Here is a 16,261-nt window from a genome sequence, read left to right as displayed (position 1 = left end):
CGATTTCCCTCAACCTTTCTTCGTAGGGCATACCCCTGAGCTCCGGAACTAGCCTTGTTGCAAACCTTTGCACTTTCTCTAATTGCTTGAGGTGCCTCACCAGGTGTGGGTTCCAAACTAGTGCTACATGCTCCAGTATGGGCCTGACGTTCACAGTGTACAGTGCCTTGTACGATTCCTTACTAAGATATCGGAACGCTATTCTCAGGTTTGCCAGGCGCCCATATGCTGCAGCAGTTATCTGGTTGATGTGTGCCTCCAGAGACATGCTCGGTGTTATGGTCACCCCAAGATCTTCTCCTTGAACGAGGTTTGCAGTCTTTGGCCACCTAGCCTATATTCTGTCTGCGCTCTTCTTTGCCCTTCACCTATCTTCATTACTTTGCATTTGGCGGGGTTGAATTCAAGAAGCCAGTTGCTGGACCACGTGTCCAGCGTGTCTGTATGTGTGTGTGTCTGTGTTGGTAGAGCCAAGAACTATGATAAGTAAGGCGCTCATAGCCATGGAGGGCTGGTCTGGAACGGACCCATGGGGCGCTGAGCTTCACATTCACAGGCACAGGTAGTCACACACTCCCACACACCTCCCGAAGCCAGAGGTCAGCCTTGTGGTCTGCTGCCACTCACCCGTCTCTCCACACACTCCACTGCTTTCTCTGACGGTAAGCGCTCAACAACATCCATTGTCAACTTTTGTTTTTTGCTTCAGGTCGATCAAAAATCGTTGACATAGGAAAAGCTTGTAAATACAACTGGAAGTTGTCTGGTGCCTCAGTAGGGAGCCGCCGCAGCTCACACACTGAGGGACCGAGGTTCGATCCCCGAACAAGCGGGAATGTTGGGTATGTATCCTTACACCTGCTGCCCCTGTTCACATAACAGTAAGTAGGTACCTGGGTGTTAGAAGACAGGTCTGCTTCTTATATTTATATATATATATATATATATATATATATATATATATATATATATAAACACTGATCTCTGGCTGAAGGAGACTCGAACCTACGAACCTTAGGACAAGGTACGCAGTGCTTTACCAATCTACCCACACTGGACCAATACCTTGGCGTGTAGCATGAGCTACACGTTTGATCCAAGGCAGCCAGCTTTCAGGGAGAAGGCTTACAGCTTTTCATCTCATCCCCTGCATGCATCAGCCTTACTAGAGATTTGAACAATGCTCTCGCGAATTCCTTGCATATATATATATATATATATATATATATATATATATATATATATATATATATATATATATATATATATATATATATATATATATATATATATATATATATATATATATAGATAGATAGATAGATAGATAGATAGATAAATAGATAGATAGATAGATAGACAGATAGATAGATATAGATTTATCACTGCGTAATTTCATGTGACAGGCAATCGAAGTTATATCAGTAGTAGTGGTGATGGTGGTGATGGTGACGGTGGTGCCACCCAGACAGGCACACCCTTCCTTGTCCGCACCAGCTGACCATCAGTACTCATTGTAACAACCTGCCTCAGGTGAGTGTAACAACCTGTCTCAGGTGAGTGTAACAACCTGACTCAGGTGAGTGTAACAACCTGTCTCAGGTGAGTGTAACAACCTGCCAGCCCAGACTCTCCTAGGGACACTACCCAAACCACCACAAAAACAGTAAATATACAACCATCATTGCACAAGACCGTAGCCCACAGTACAGATGTTGGAGAGGAGTCTCCTTCCTCTACTGGGGAAAGTAGATGGAATCCAGGACGGGGTGGCCCTGGCTTGGATACTGAGGATTATAGTGCAGTCCCAGAACCTGCAGAAATTGACAACACACCTCCCAACAATTCTCAACCAAAGGTGAATTTGTGCAAATATTATGCTTGGGGCATCTGTAAGCATGGAATAACAGGGGAAAAAAATGGGACATGCAACTTTGACCATCCCAAAAAATGTAGCGACCTCCTGTCTAAAGGAGTGTGTCGCTCTTCTTCCTGTACTTTCTTTCACCCAAAAATGTGCCACTCCTCGGTCCTCCAGAAGCAGTGTTACAACATCGAGTGCCCTGCATACCATCTAAAAGGGACCAGGAGGCACAGACCCCACAGGACAAACAATAGTAGCTACGACTACCCAACTCCAGGTGATTTTTTAGTGGCAGGAAACGAAAAAAGAAAATGGAAGGAAATAACAAAAATAGTCCACCACCTTGGAGCCTTGTTGGACTGGAGGCGCAGCCAGTGGCCACCCATGGCCCTCCAGAATTACAACTACTGATGCCAATAACAAAATCCCCCCAACAAACACAGAATACAACCTCGTTCATATTTGCTAATATACAGGGCCTTAAGCCATCCACCAACAACAAAACACCTTTTATCAGTGGACTTCTAGTGGAGTCTAATGCAATGTTTGCAGCCTTCACAGAGACTCACACAAAAGATCACTTTGACAGTGAAATATGGATAAGTGGTTATAACCTTTTTAGATGCGACAGAAAAAACAGGCAACAAGGGGGGGTTGGCCTGTATGTCAAAGAGTCCCTTATCTGCACGGAGTTGCTGAACACCACAAATGAGGTAGTTGAAGTTCTATCAATAAAGATCGAGAACCAAAACCTAGTCATTGTGGTTGTATACAAGCCACCAGATGCAACCTCCCAACAGTTCAAGGAACAGCTACTGAAAATCGATTACTGTTTGGAAAACCTTCCAGCTCCATCCCCAAACATCTTACTGCTTGGTGATTTCAACCTAAGGCATACAAAATGGAAAAATGTAGCAAATAATGTTATAGCTGAAACAATCCCCGGAGGTAGCGCAGATGAAAGGTCACACACACATGAGCTACTAAGTCTCTGCGAAAAACACACCTTAAGCCAGCAGATAGTGGAGCCAACAAGACTAGAAAACACACTTGACCTTATCTTCACAAATAATGAGGACCTGATAAGAGACATAAGAATATCAAAAACAACTAATTCCGATCACAATCTAATCGAAGTCCAGACGTACATGCATAGGGGTCCTGAACAGCAGAATGCATGTACCTGTGAAGGTGTCTTCACAAAATACAATTTCAACAACAAGAACATCAACTGGGACCAGGTAAACCATGTCCTAAACGAAACATGTTGGGAAGATGTCTTAAATGACATGGACCCAAACCAGTGCCTTGAAAGGATCAACTTCCTGGTAGCCGAAGCATGTTCTAGGCATATTCCCCTAAGAAAGAAGAAGAGCAGGAGTAAACTGGAGAGAAAAAGACGCTCCCTCTACAGAAGACGACGAAGAGTCACTGAGCTCCTCAGGAGTGCTAGAATATCTGATACACGAAAGGAGGCGCTGACCAGGGAAGTGGAAACTATCGAACTTAAGCTAAATGACTCTTACAGGAACCAGGAGAGGCAGGAGGAGCTTAAAGCTATTAGTGAAATTGAAAGAAATTCCAAATATTTCTTTTCATATGCCAAAAACAAGGCAAATACCACATCTAGTATCGGGCCCTTACTCAGACAGGATGGGACTTACACAGACGACAACAAGGAAATGAGTGAAATATTGAAATCCCAGTACGACTCTGTGTTTAGTGAACCACTAATCGGTCTGAGGATCGACGACCCAAATGATTTCTTCATGAATGAGCCTCAAAACTCCATAAATGTATGCCAGATTTCCGACATTACCCTAACTCCGATAGATTTCGAAAAAGCCATTGACAACATGCCTATGCACTCAGCCCCGGGCCCAGACTCGTGGAACTCTGTTTTCATTAAGAACTGCAAGAAACCCCTCTCGCGTGCCCTAAGTACACTATGGAGGAGGAGCTTGGACATGGGTGAAATTCCACAGTCACTTAAAACAACGGATATAGCCCCGCTCCATAAAGGTGGCAGCAAAGCATTAGCTAAGAACTATAGACCAATAGCTCTGACGTCCCACATCATAAAAATCTTTGAAAGAGTGCTAAGAAGCAGGATTGCAAATCACCTGGATTCCCAAAATCTGCACAATCCAGGGCAACATGGGTTCAGGGCAGGTCGCTCCTGCCTCTCACAACTACTGGATCACTATGACATGGCCTTGGATGCACTGGAAGAAAATCAGAATGCAGATGTAATATACACAGACTTTGCAAAAGCATTTGACAAATGCGATCATGGCGTAATAGCCCATAAAATACGTGCTAAAGGAATAACTGGGAAAGTGGGGAGATGGATCTTCAACTTCCTAACAAATCGAACACAAAGAGTAGTGGTCAACAGAGTTAAATCAGAGGCTGCCATAGTGAAGAGCTCTGTTCCACAAGGCACAGTACTCGCCCCCATCTTATTCCTTATCCTCATATCAGACATAAACAGAGATATACACCACAGCACCGTATCATCCTTTGCGGATGATACTAGAATCTGCATGAGGCTGTCATCTGCTGAGGACGCGGTTAACCTCCAAGAAGATATAAACAAAGTTTTCCAGTGGGCAACGGTAAACAATATGATGTTCAATGAGGACAAATTCCAACTACTCCGTTATGGAAAACTGGAGGAGATAATAACTAGAACAGAGTATACTACTGACTCCGGCCATACAATAGAGCGGAAAAATAATGTAAGGGACCTGGGAGTAGTAATGTCTGAGGATCTCACTTTCAAGGATCACAACAGTGCCACGATCGCACGTGCAAAGAAAATGATAGGATGGATAATGAGAACTTTCAAAACGAGAGATGCCAAGCCCATGATGATCCTTTTCAAATCACTTGTTCTCTCTAGGCTGGAATACTGCTGTACATTAACATCTCCATACAAAGCAGGTGAAATCGCAGATCTAGAGAGTGTACAGAGATCCTTTACTGCACGTATAAGTTCTGTCAAGCACCTTAACTACTGGGAACGCTTGGAAGCACTTGACTTGTACTCGTTGGAACGCAGGAGGGAGAGATATATCATAATCTACACTTGGAAAATCTTGGAAGGAATGGTCCCAAATCTGCACACAGAAATCACTCCCTACGAAAGTAAAAGACTGGGCAGGCGATGCAAAATGCCGCCAATAAAAAGTAGGGGCGCCATTGGTACACTAAGAGAAAACACCATAAGTGTCCGGGGCCCAAAACTGTTCAACAGCCTCCCATCAAGCATTAGGGGAATTGCCAATAAACCCCTGGCTGCCTTCAAGAGAGAGCTGGACAGATACCTAAAGTCAGTGCCGGATCAGCCGGGCTGTGGCTCGTACGTCGGACTGCGTGCGGCCAGCAGTAACAGCCTAGTTGATCAGGCCCTGATCCATCGGGAGGCCTGGTCGTGGACCGGGCCGCGGGGGCGTTGATCCCCGGAATAACCTCCAGGTAACCTCCAGGTAGGTGAATGTAACAAGTTGCTTCAGGTGAGTGTAACAACCTGCCTCAGGTGAGTGTAACAAGCTGCCTCAGGTGAGTGTAACAACCTGTCTCAGGTGAGTGTAACAACCTGTCTCAGGTGAGTGTAACAACCTGCCTCAGGTGAGTGTAACAACCTGTCTCAGGTGAGTGTAACAAGCTGCCTCAGGTGAGTGTAACAACCTGCCTCAGGTGAGTGTAACAAGCTGCCTCAGGTGAGTGTAACAACCTGCCTCAGGTGAGTGTAACATGCTGCCTCAGGTGAGTGTAACAAGCTGCCTCAGGTGAGTGTAACAACCTGTCTCAGGTGAGTGTAACAACCTGTCTCAGGTGAGTGTAACAACCTGTCTCAGGTGAGTGTAACAACCTGTCTCAGGTGAGTGTAACAACCTGTCTCAGGTGAGTGTAACAACCTGCCTCAGGTGAGTGTAACAACCTGTCTCAGGTGAGTGTAACAACCTGTCTCAGGTGAGTGTAACAAGCTGCCTCAGGTGAATGTAACAAGCTGACTCAGGTGAATGTAACAAGCTGCCTCAGGTGAATGTAACAACCTGTCTCAGGTGAATGTAACAAGCTGCCTCAGGTGAGTGTAACAACCTGCCTCAGGTGAGTGTAACAACCTGCCGCAGGTGAGTGTAACAACCTGTCTTAGGTGAGTGTAACAACCTGCCGCAGGTGAGTGTAACAACCTGTCTTAGGTGAGTGTAACAACCTGACTCAGGTGAGTGTAACAACCTGTCTCTGGTGAGTGTAACAACCTGTCTCAGGTGAGTGTAACAACCTGGCTCAGGTGAGTGTAACAACCTGTCTCAGGTGAATGTAACAAGCTGCCTCAGGTGAGTGTAACAACCTGTCTCAGGTGAGTGTAACAACCTGTCTCAGGTGAATGTAACAAGTTGCTTCAGGTGAGTGTAACAACCTGCCTCAGGTGAGTGTAACAAGTTGCTTCAGGTGAGTGTAACAACCTGCCTCAGGTGAGTGTAACAAGCTGCCTCAGGTGAGTGTAACAACCTGCCTCAAGTGAGTATAAGAACCTGTCTCAGGTGAGTATAACAACCTGCCTCAGGTGAGTGTAACAACCTGTCTCAGGTGAGTGTAACAACCTGTCTCAGGTGAGTGTAACAACCTGTCTCAGGTGAATGTAACAACCTGCCTCAGGTGAATGTAACAACCTGCCTCAGGTGAGTGTAACAACCTGCCTCAGGTGAATGTAACAACCTGCCTCAGGTGAATGTAACAACCTGCCTCAGGTGAATGTAACAACCTGCCTCAGGTGAATGTAACAACCTGCCTCAGGTGAATGTAACAACCTGTCTCAGGTGAATGTAACAACCTGCCTCAGGTGAATGTAACAACCTGCCTCAGGTGAATGTAACAACCTGTCTCAAGTGAATGTAACAACCTGCCTCAGGTGAATGTAACAACCTGCCTCAGGTGAATGTAACAACCTGCCTCAGGTGAGTGTAACAACCTGCCTCAGGTGAATGTAACAACCTGTCTCAGGTGAATGTAACAACCTGTCTCAGGTGAATGTAACAACCTGCCTCAGGTGAATGTAACAACCTGTCTCAGGTGAATGTAACAACCTGCCTCAGGTGAATGTAACAACCTGCCTCAGGTGAATGTAACAACCTGCCTCAGGTGAATGTAACAACCTGCCTCAGGTGAATGTAACAACCTGTCTCAGGTGAGTGTAACAACCTGCCTCAGGTGAATGTAACAACCTGCCTCAGGTGAATGTAACAACCTGTCTCAGGTGAATGTAACAACCTGCCTCAGGTGAATGTAACAACCTGCCTCAGGTGAATGTAACAACCTGTCTCAGGTGAATGTAACAACCTGCCTCAGGTGAGTGTAACAACCTGCCTCAGGTGAATGTAACAACCTGCCTCAGGTGAATGTAACAACCTGCCTCAGGTGAGTGTAACAACCTGTCTCAGGTGAATGTAACAACCTGCCTCAGGTGAATGTAACAACCTGTCTCAGGTGAGTGTAACAACCTGCCTCAGGTGAATGTAACAACCTGCCTCAGGTGAGTGTAACAACCTGCCTCAGGTGAATGTAACAACCTGCCTCAGGTGAATGTAACAACCTGCCTCAGGTGAATGTAACAACCTGCCTCAGGTGAGTGTAACAACCTGCCTCAGGTGAATGTAACAACCTGCCTCAGGTGAATGTAACAACCTGCCTCAGGTGAGTGTAACAACCTGTCTCAGGTGAGTGTAACAACCTGTCTCAGGTGAGTGTAACAACCTGTCTCAGGTGAGTGTAACAACCTGCCTCAGGTGAGTGTAACAACCTGCCTCAGGTGAGTGTAACAACCTGTCTCAGGTGAGTGTAACAACCTGCCTCAGGTGAGTGTAACAACCTGTCTCAGGTGAGTGTAACAACCTGCCTCAGGTGAATGTAACAACCTGCCTCAGGTGAGTGCTGTGTACCGGCTACATCAGGTGATCACCTGTTCACTTGTTACCAGCTAAAGCAGCAGAGTTTGTGCCTCTGGTCTTCCATCTTCACTTCCCTGACCACCATATATTTTCTTCAACTTCCAGAAGAATTTCCTACTTCATCTTTCAACTGATTCCATCGCCCAACCAGTCTATTTAACAAGTTAAAACATCTATTATCTCAACGGCTCCACTTTTTCCTCTATATACAGCGGTGTTATCTTGTTATCCTGTTGCAGGAACTAGGAAATAATCTTAACTTAGTCTTTCATTACTTTCTGTGTCCTAATATGTGGTTATCATGTCTGTGTGGATATCATGTCTGTGTGATTATCATGTCCGTGTGGTTATCATGTCTGTGTGGTTATCATGTCTATGTGGCTATCATGCCTGTGTGGTTATCATGTCTGTGTGGTTATCATGTCTGTGATTATCATGTCTGTGTTTTTCTCATTTCTGTGTGGTTATCATGTCTATGTGGTTATCATGTCTGTGTGGTTATCATGTCTATGTGGTTATCATGTCTATGTGGCTATCATGCCTGTGTGGTTGTCATGTCTGTGATTATCATGTCTGTGTGGTTATCATGTCTATGTGGTTATCATGTCTATGTGGCTATCATGCCTGTGTGGTTGTCATGTCTGTGATTATCATGTCTGTGTTTTTCTCATGTCTGTGTGCTTATCATGTCTATGTGGTTATCATGTCTATGTGGTTATCATGTCTGTGTGGTTATCATGTCTATGTGGTTATCATGTCTCTGTGGATATCATGTCTGTGTGATTATCATGTCTGTCATGTCTGTGATTATCATGTCTATGTGGTTATCATGTCTATGTGGTTATCATGTTTATGTGGTTATCATGTCTGTGTGGTTATCATGTCTGTGTGGTTATCATGTCTCTGTGGTTATCATGTCTCTGTGGTTATCATGTCTCTGTGGTTATCATGTCTGTGTGGTTATCATGTGTGTGTGGTTATCATGTCTCTGTGGTTATCATGTCTATGTGGTTATCATGTCTATGTGGTTATCATGTCTCTGTGGTTATCATGTCTCTGTGGTTATCATGTCTCTGTGGTTATCATGTCTGTGTGGTTATCATGTTTGTGTGGTTATCATGTCTCTGTGGTTATCATGTCTTTGTGGTTATCATGTCTATGTGGTTATCATGTCTGTGTGGTTATCATGTCTGTGTGGTTATCATGTCTATGTGGTTATCATGTCTGTGTGGTTATCATGTCTGTGTGGTTATCATGTCTCTGTGGTTATCATGTCTGTGTGGTTATTATGTCTGTGTGGTTATCATGTCTGTGTGGTTATCATGCCTGTGTGGTTATCATGTCTGTGTGGTTATCATGTCTGTGTGGTTATCATGTCTGTGTGGTTATCATGTCTATGTGGTTATCATGTCTGTGTGGTTATTATGTCTGTGTGGTTATCATGTCTGTGTGGTTATCATGCCTGTGTGGTTATCATGTCTGTGTGGTTATCATGTCTGTGTGGTTATCATGCCTGTGTGGTTATCATGTCTGTGTGGTTATCATGTCTGTGTGGTTATCATGTCTGTGTGGTTATCATGTCTGTGTGGTTATCATGTCTGTGTGGTCATCATGTCTGTGTGGTTATCATGTCTGTGTGGTTATCATGTCTCCGTGGTTATCATGTCTCTGTGGTTATCATGTCCGTGTGGTTATCATGTCTGTGTGGTTATCATGTCTCCGTGGTTATCATATCTCCGTGGTTATCATGTCTCCGTGGTTATCATGTCTCTGTGGTTATCATGTCTCTGTTGTTATCATGTCTGTGGTTATCATGTCTCTGTGGTCATCATGTATCTGTGGTTATCATGTCTCTGTGGTTATCATGTCTCTGTGGTTATTATGTCTCTGTGGTTATCATGTCTGTGGTTATCATGTCTCCGGGGTTATTGTGTCTCTTTCTCGCCTGCATTCCAGGGAATGCAAATTAAGGGACTTTAACCGCTCCCAGTAATTTAGGTGCTTTATCGTACTTATGTGTACCGTGAAAGTTCTCTGTACACTCTCCAGGTCAGTAATTTCGCCTGTCTTGCGAGGGGCAGTTAGTGTACAGTAGTATTCCAGCCTAGAGAGAACAAGTGATTTGAAGAGAATTATCATGTGCTTGGTGTCCCTAGTTTTGAAGGTTCTCATTATCCGTCCTATCATTGTTGTGGTCTTTGAAGGTGAAATCCTCTGACATTATCACTCCCAGATATTTCACATCAGTTTTTCGCTCTACTGTGGGGCTAGAATTTGTTTTATACTCTAATAAAGTTTTAATTTCCTCAAGTTTTCCATATCTTAGTAGTTGAAATTTCTCTTCATTGAATTTCATATTGTTTTCTGTGGTCCATTTAAAGATTTGGTTGTTGTCCGGCTGGAGTCTTGCAGTGTTTTCGATGGAAGTCACTGTCACGGCACTTTGAGTGTCATCCGCAAAGTAAGACACGGAGTTATGGCTTACATCTGTCTATGTCAGTTATGAGGATGAGGAACAGGATTGGAGCGAGCAGTGTGCCTTGTGGAACAGAGTTTCTCATGGTAACCACCTCAGACTTTACTCTGTTTACTATTACTTTTCTGTTCTGTTTGTTAGGAAGTTATAAATCCATCTACCAACTTTTCCTGTTACTCCTTTGTCACGCATTTTGTGCGCTATTACACCATGGTTGCACTTGTCAAAGGCTTTTGCAAAGTCTGTGTATACTACATCTGTATTTTGTTTATCCTCTACATCATCCAGGACCTTGTCAAAAATGGCCCAGTAGCTGGGACAGGCAGGAGCGACCTGCTCTAAACCCGTGTTGCCCTGGGTTGTGTAACTGATGGGTATCTAAGTGGGTGGCGATCTTGCTTCTTAGAACCCTCTCAGAGATTTTATGATATGGGATGTTAGCGCTATCAGTCTGTAGTTCTTTGCAATTGCTTTACTGCCACTTTTGTGTAGTGGGGCTATGTATGTTGTTTTTAGTTACTGTGGGATGCCGCTGTGTCCATGCTTCCTCTCCATAAAATACTGAAGGCATGTGACATTGGCTTCTTTCAGTTCTTGATGAACACGGAGTTCCACGAGTCATGGCCTGAGGCAGAGTGTATGAGCATGTCATTAATTGCCTTTTCGAAGTCTTGTGATGTTACGATAATATCAGAGTTTTTTGAAATGACCAAATTTTGAGTCTCGGTCATAAAAAAATTAATTTAGATTGTCAACCCTGTGTCTGGTTAACGGTTCAACTGGGACTTTAGTATCTCACTCATTTCTTGGCTGTCATCTGTGTAGGTCCCATCGCGCATAAGCAGGGGCCCAGTACTGGTTGCTGTTTTTTCCTTAGATTTGGCATAAGAGAAGAAGTATTTTGGGTTTCTTTCAGTTTGATTGATGGCTCTAAGTTCTTCCTGAGATTCTTGCCTCCTTTAAGATTCCACAATAAAATGTTTGATCGCAAATATATAAATATTACCAGGAGGCCTGGTCACAGACCGGGCCGCGGGGGCGTTGACCCCCGAAACTCTCTCTCCAGGTAAACAGTGAAAATAGGAAAAAACACCTGAAAGCTTTTACGTGTTTTCATGTACTTGAACATTGGTCCCTCAGTATGTGAGCTGAAGGCACTGAGTTTATAAAATTCATCAGAGCGAAAGTCACCAGTTTATCTTCATTTATCGAGATTTGTATCTGATAGCCACCAGGCCATCATACTGTCTTTACTCTCAACAAGTTCAGGACATTTTTTGGGGTTAATAAAATACTGGCTGTGATAACATGCACGTCAGAGCAGAGCTCAGACCTCTGCAACACAATTGTCCTCAAAGATTTGTTAAGTTATACCATGAATTAAGGAAAGATCCTGGACTTCACCTTACGAAAGCAGACAAAGCAAATGCGATAGTAATTATGGACATTTAGATTATAGGGGAACAATAACATATTTTTATAAGACAGGGCAAATGAAGTACATGTTAACTCTCTTACACGCGCCTTGATAACTGAAATCGTTATCGTTAATTACACAAGCATACGACCTCTCCTATATCAGTGAAGATATTCTTAATTTTAAGTTCCTTAGTGTGTGTGTGTATGTGTGTGTGAGTATGTATGTGTGTGTGTATGTGTGTGTGTATGTGTGTGTGTGTGTGTGTGTGTGTGTGTGTGTATGTATGTGTGTGTATGTATGTGTGTGTGTATGTATGTGTGTGTGTATGTATGTGTGTGTGTATGTGTGTGTGTGTGTGTGTGTGTGTGTGTGTGTGTGTGTGTGTGTGTGTGTGTATGTGTGTGTATGTATGTGTGTGTATGTATGTGTGTGTGTATGTGTGTGTGTGTGTGTGTATGTATGTGTGTGTGTACTCACCTATTTGTACTCACCTATTTGTGGTTGCAGGGGTCGAGTCACAGCTCCTGGCCCCGCCTCTTCGCTGATTGCTACTAGGTCCTCTCTCTCCCTGCCCCATGAGCTCTATCATACCTCGCCTTAAAACTATGTATGGTTCCCGCCTCCACTACGTCACTTTCTAGGCTATTCCACGGCCTGACTACTCTATGACTGAAGAAATACTTCCTAACATCCCTTTGATTCATCTGAGTCTTCAACTTCCAATTGTGACCTCTTGTGTCTGTGTCCCTTCTCTGGAACATCCCGTCTTTGTCCACCTTGTCTATTCCGCGCAGTATTTTATATGTCGTTATCATGTCTCCCCTGACCCTCCTGTCCTCCAGTGTCGTCAGGCCGATTTCCCTCAACCTTTCTTCGTAGGACAATCCCCGTAGCTCTGGGACTAGTCTTGTTGCAAACCTTTGCACTTTCTCTAATTTCTTGACGTGCTTGACTAGGTGTGGATTCCAAACTGGTGCTGCATACTCCAGTATGGGCCTGACGTAAATGGTATACAGAGTCTTAAACGAATCCTTACTGAGGTATCGGAACGCTATCCGTAGGTTTGCCAGGCGCCCGTATGCTGCAGCAGTTATCTGATTGATGTGCGCCTCAGGAGATATGCTCGGTGTTATGCTCACCCCCAGATCTTTTTCCTTGAGCGAGGTTTGCAGTCTTTGGCCATCTAAACTATATTGTGTCTGCGGTCTTCTTTGCCCTTCCCCAATCTTCATGACTTTGCATTTGACAGGGTTAAATTCAAGGAGCCAGTTGCTGGACCAGGCTTGTAGCCTGTCCAGGTCTCTTTGTAGTCCTGCCTGATCCTCGTCCGATTTGATTCTTCTCATTAACTTCGCATCATCTGCAAACAAGGACACTTCTGAGTCTATCCCTTCCGTTATGTCGTTCACATATACCAAGAGCACAGGTCCTAGGACTGACCCCTGTGGAACCCCGCTTGTCACAGGCGCCCACTCTCACACCTCGTCGCGTACCATGACACGTTGTTGCCTCCCTGTCAGGTATTCTCTGATCAATTGCAGTGCCTTTCCTGTTATGTGTGCCTGATCCTCTAGCTTTTGCAGTAACCTCTTGTGAGGAACTGTGTCGAAGGCCTTCTTGCAGTCCAAAAATATGCAGTCGATCCACCCCTCTCTCTCTTGTCTTACTTCTGTCACCTTGTCATAAAACTCTAGTAGGTTTGTGACACAGGATTTTCCTTCCCTGAAACCGTGCTGGTTGTCAATTATACACTTGTTTCTTTCCAGGTGCCCCACCACTCTCCTCCTGATGATCTTCTCCATGACCTTGCATACTATACACGTTAGTGATACAGGTCTGTAGTTTAGTGCCTCATGTCTGTCTCCCTTTTTAAAAATTGGGACTACATTTGCCATTTTCCATACCTCAGGGAGTTGCCCAGTTTCAAATGATGTGTTGAAGATCTTTGTTAATGGCTCACACAATATCTCTGCTCCCTCTTTAAGGACCCATGGAGAGATGTTGTCTGGTCCCACCGCCTTTTAGGTGTCAAGTTCGCACAGCAGCTTCTTCACCTCCTCCTTGGTTATATGTACCTCATCCAGCACTTGCTGGTGTGCCCCCCTGTTCTGATTTCTTGGAGTCCTACTGGTTTCCACTGTAAATACCTCTTTAAATCTTGTGTTGAGCTCCTGACTTACCTCTCGGTCGTTTCTTGTGAATTCCCCATCACCCTTCCTCAGTCTGATTACCTGGTCCTTGACTGTTGTTTTTCTCCTGATGTGGCTGTACAACAGCTTCGGGTCAGTCTTTACTTTTGATGCTATGTCATTTTCATATTGTCTCTGAGCCTCCCTTCTTATCTGTGCATATTCGTTTCTGGCTCTTCGGCTGATTTCTTTATTTTCCTGAGTTCTCTGTCTTCTGTACCTTTTCCATTCTCTAGTACACCTAGTTTTTGCCTCCCTACACCTTTGGGTGAACCAAGGACTCGTTCTGTTCTTCCCATTATTTCTGTTTCCCTTGGGAACAAACCTCTCCTCTGCCTCCTTGCATTTTGTTGCTACATAGTCCATCATTTCTTGTACTGGTTTTCCTGTCAGTTCCCTCTCCCACTGAATGTCTTGAAGGAAGTTCCTCATGCCTGAGTAGTTCCCCCTTTTGTAGTTTGGTTTTTCCCAGTCTATTCCTGCTACTCTCTCCACTTGGAGCTCAACTATGTAGTCGAAGCACAGAACCACATGATCACTAGCTCCCAGGGGCCTTTCATACGTGATACCCTCGATGTCCGAACTACTCATGGTGAATACAAGGTCCAACCTTGCTGGTTCATCCTTTCCTCTCTCTCTGGTAGTGTCTCTAACATGTTGATGCATGAGGTTCTCCAGTACCACATCCATCATCTTGGCTCTCCATGTTTCGGGACCCCCATGGGGCTCCAGGTTTTCCCAGTCAATCTCCTTGTGATTGAAATCACCCATAACTAGTAATTTTGCTCCCCCCATGTGTGCTCTCCTGGCCACCTCGGCTAGTGTGTCGATCATTGCTCTGTTGCTCTCATCGTATTCTTCTCTTGGCCTCCTGCAGTTCTGTGGTGGGTTGTACATTACTCCAATTATCACCTTATGTCCCTCAGACTGGATTGTTCCTACTAAGTAGTCCCTTTCGCCCATGCCATCCATTCCTTCCATTTTCTCAAAACCCCACTGGTTTTTAATGAGCAGTGCAACTCCTCCTCCCCCTCTCCTCCCTCTGTCTTTCCTGAGGATTTGATATCCGGATGGAAAGATTGAATCTGTTATTATTCTGGTGAGTTTTGTTTCTGTGAGTGCTATTATGTCTGGGGATGTCTCTTTGATTCTTTCGTGCCACTCCTCATACTTGTTTGTTATTCCATCTGCATTTGTATACCACACCTTCAACTTCTTTTCTAAGACTGTGGTCTGGGAAGTATATTGGGGTTGGGGAAGTGGGAGACCTGGTAAGGAACTATGGGTTGTTGCTGTGGGGGTGAAGTTTGTAATGTAGTGGGTGGGGGCATTGGATGTGGCATGGGTGTTTTGATTTAGAGTGTTTGGTTGCACTGGGGTTGACCTGGTTGGGAGGCTTCTATAGGAAGTTGTGAGGGAGGCTGTATTTGATCTTCTTCCTGGGTCTGGGATCTCCTGTCTGTCTTCTCCATCCCCTCTCTTTCCTCCTTTCGCCTTTGTACCATCTCTCTCAGTTTCTTCCTTTCTTCTTGTGTTCTGTCGCGGTCGAGATACACCTTCCTGTATGCCGTCATGTCCCTTAATCGTGCTTTCTCCTGCAGGATCCTGGTCCGAGTCGCTTCTGCCTTGAAGGTCACTTTCACTGGCCGGGTTCTTTTTTTTACAAACCCCCCTATTCTCCGAAAATTTTCCAGATGGGTCATATCGTCTTCTCCTATTGCTTTCATGATGCTTTCAATTGCTTTTTTTTCCCTTGTTTTCTTGCTTCATATGTTTCCCCTTCGACTTCCTGGAGCCCATACACAAAGACTGACCTCACCCTTTCATTCTCCCACTGCATATCCCTGTGTATCCCCTCATTTAATTTGGTTTCCTCCACTGCAGCTTTCCTTTCATCAGTTTCACTGGCTAATGTACTTGGGCTCAGTGGCCTGTCATTTTCCCTTCTCGGCTTTCCTTGGGCTCTGTTGTTGTCTGTTAGGGCCTCCACATAAAGCTTAGCTCTTTCATTTACTACAGTCTCCTCTGATAGAGCATCTCCATGCAGTTGTGCCCCTTCTTTCCCTACAGTCCCCTTATTTGTGGCTGAGGTAGCAGTCTCTGTTGTCAATCCCAAAATGTTCTTTAATTCTTTAGGCTGTTTCAGATTTTTCAATTCCTTTTCTAAACTCTGTATCCTAGCTTCTGCTGCTTTGACATGCACCTCCCACTTCCTGCTTTCCATATCTATCCTCTCTTCCATTCTCATGCTAAGTTCTTCTAGTTTCTTTTCCCATTCATGATCCCTTTTTATGAGCTCTGCTGCCCAATCTTCCTTTGCATTTTCCTCCTCCTGTCCCTTGGTTTTTCTTGTTG

General features: G+C 44.6%; 1 protein-coding gene across 2 annotated transcripts in view; it reads left to right on the top strand.

The window, feature by feature from the left end:
• The first annotated feature begins 1,415 nt into the window (after positions 1-1,415).
• LOC128694425 (organic cation transporter protein) overlaps positions 1,416-16,261 on the top strand; it is an 81,056-nt gene continuing 66,210 nt past the window's right edge. The window contains exon 1 of one of the 2 annotated variants that reach the window (XM_070097961.1): positions 1,416-1,533. The gene's annotated coding sequence lies outside the window, so the exon portion shown is untranslated. The remainder of the gene's footprint in view (positions 1,534-16,261) is intronic. The other variant, XM_070097962.1, reaches the window with a different exon arrangement.

Source organism: Cherax quadricarinatus, chromosome 60 (genome assembly GCF_038502225.1).
Source record: "Cherax quadricarinatus isolate ZL_2023a chromosome 60, ASM3850222v1, whole genome shotgun sequence".
Classification (NCBI taxonomy): domain Eukaryota; kingdom Metazoa; phylum Arthropoda; class Malacostraca; order Decapoda; family Parastacidae; genus Cherax; species Cherax quadricarinatus.
Note: the sequence above shows the minus strand (reverse complement) of the source record. Positions and strands in the feature narration are given on the sequence as shown.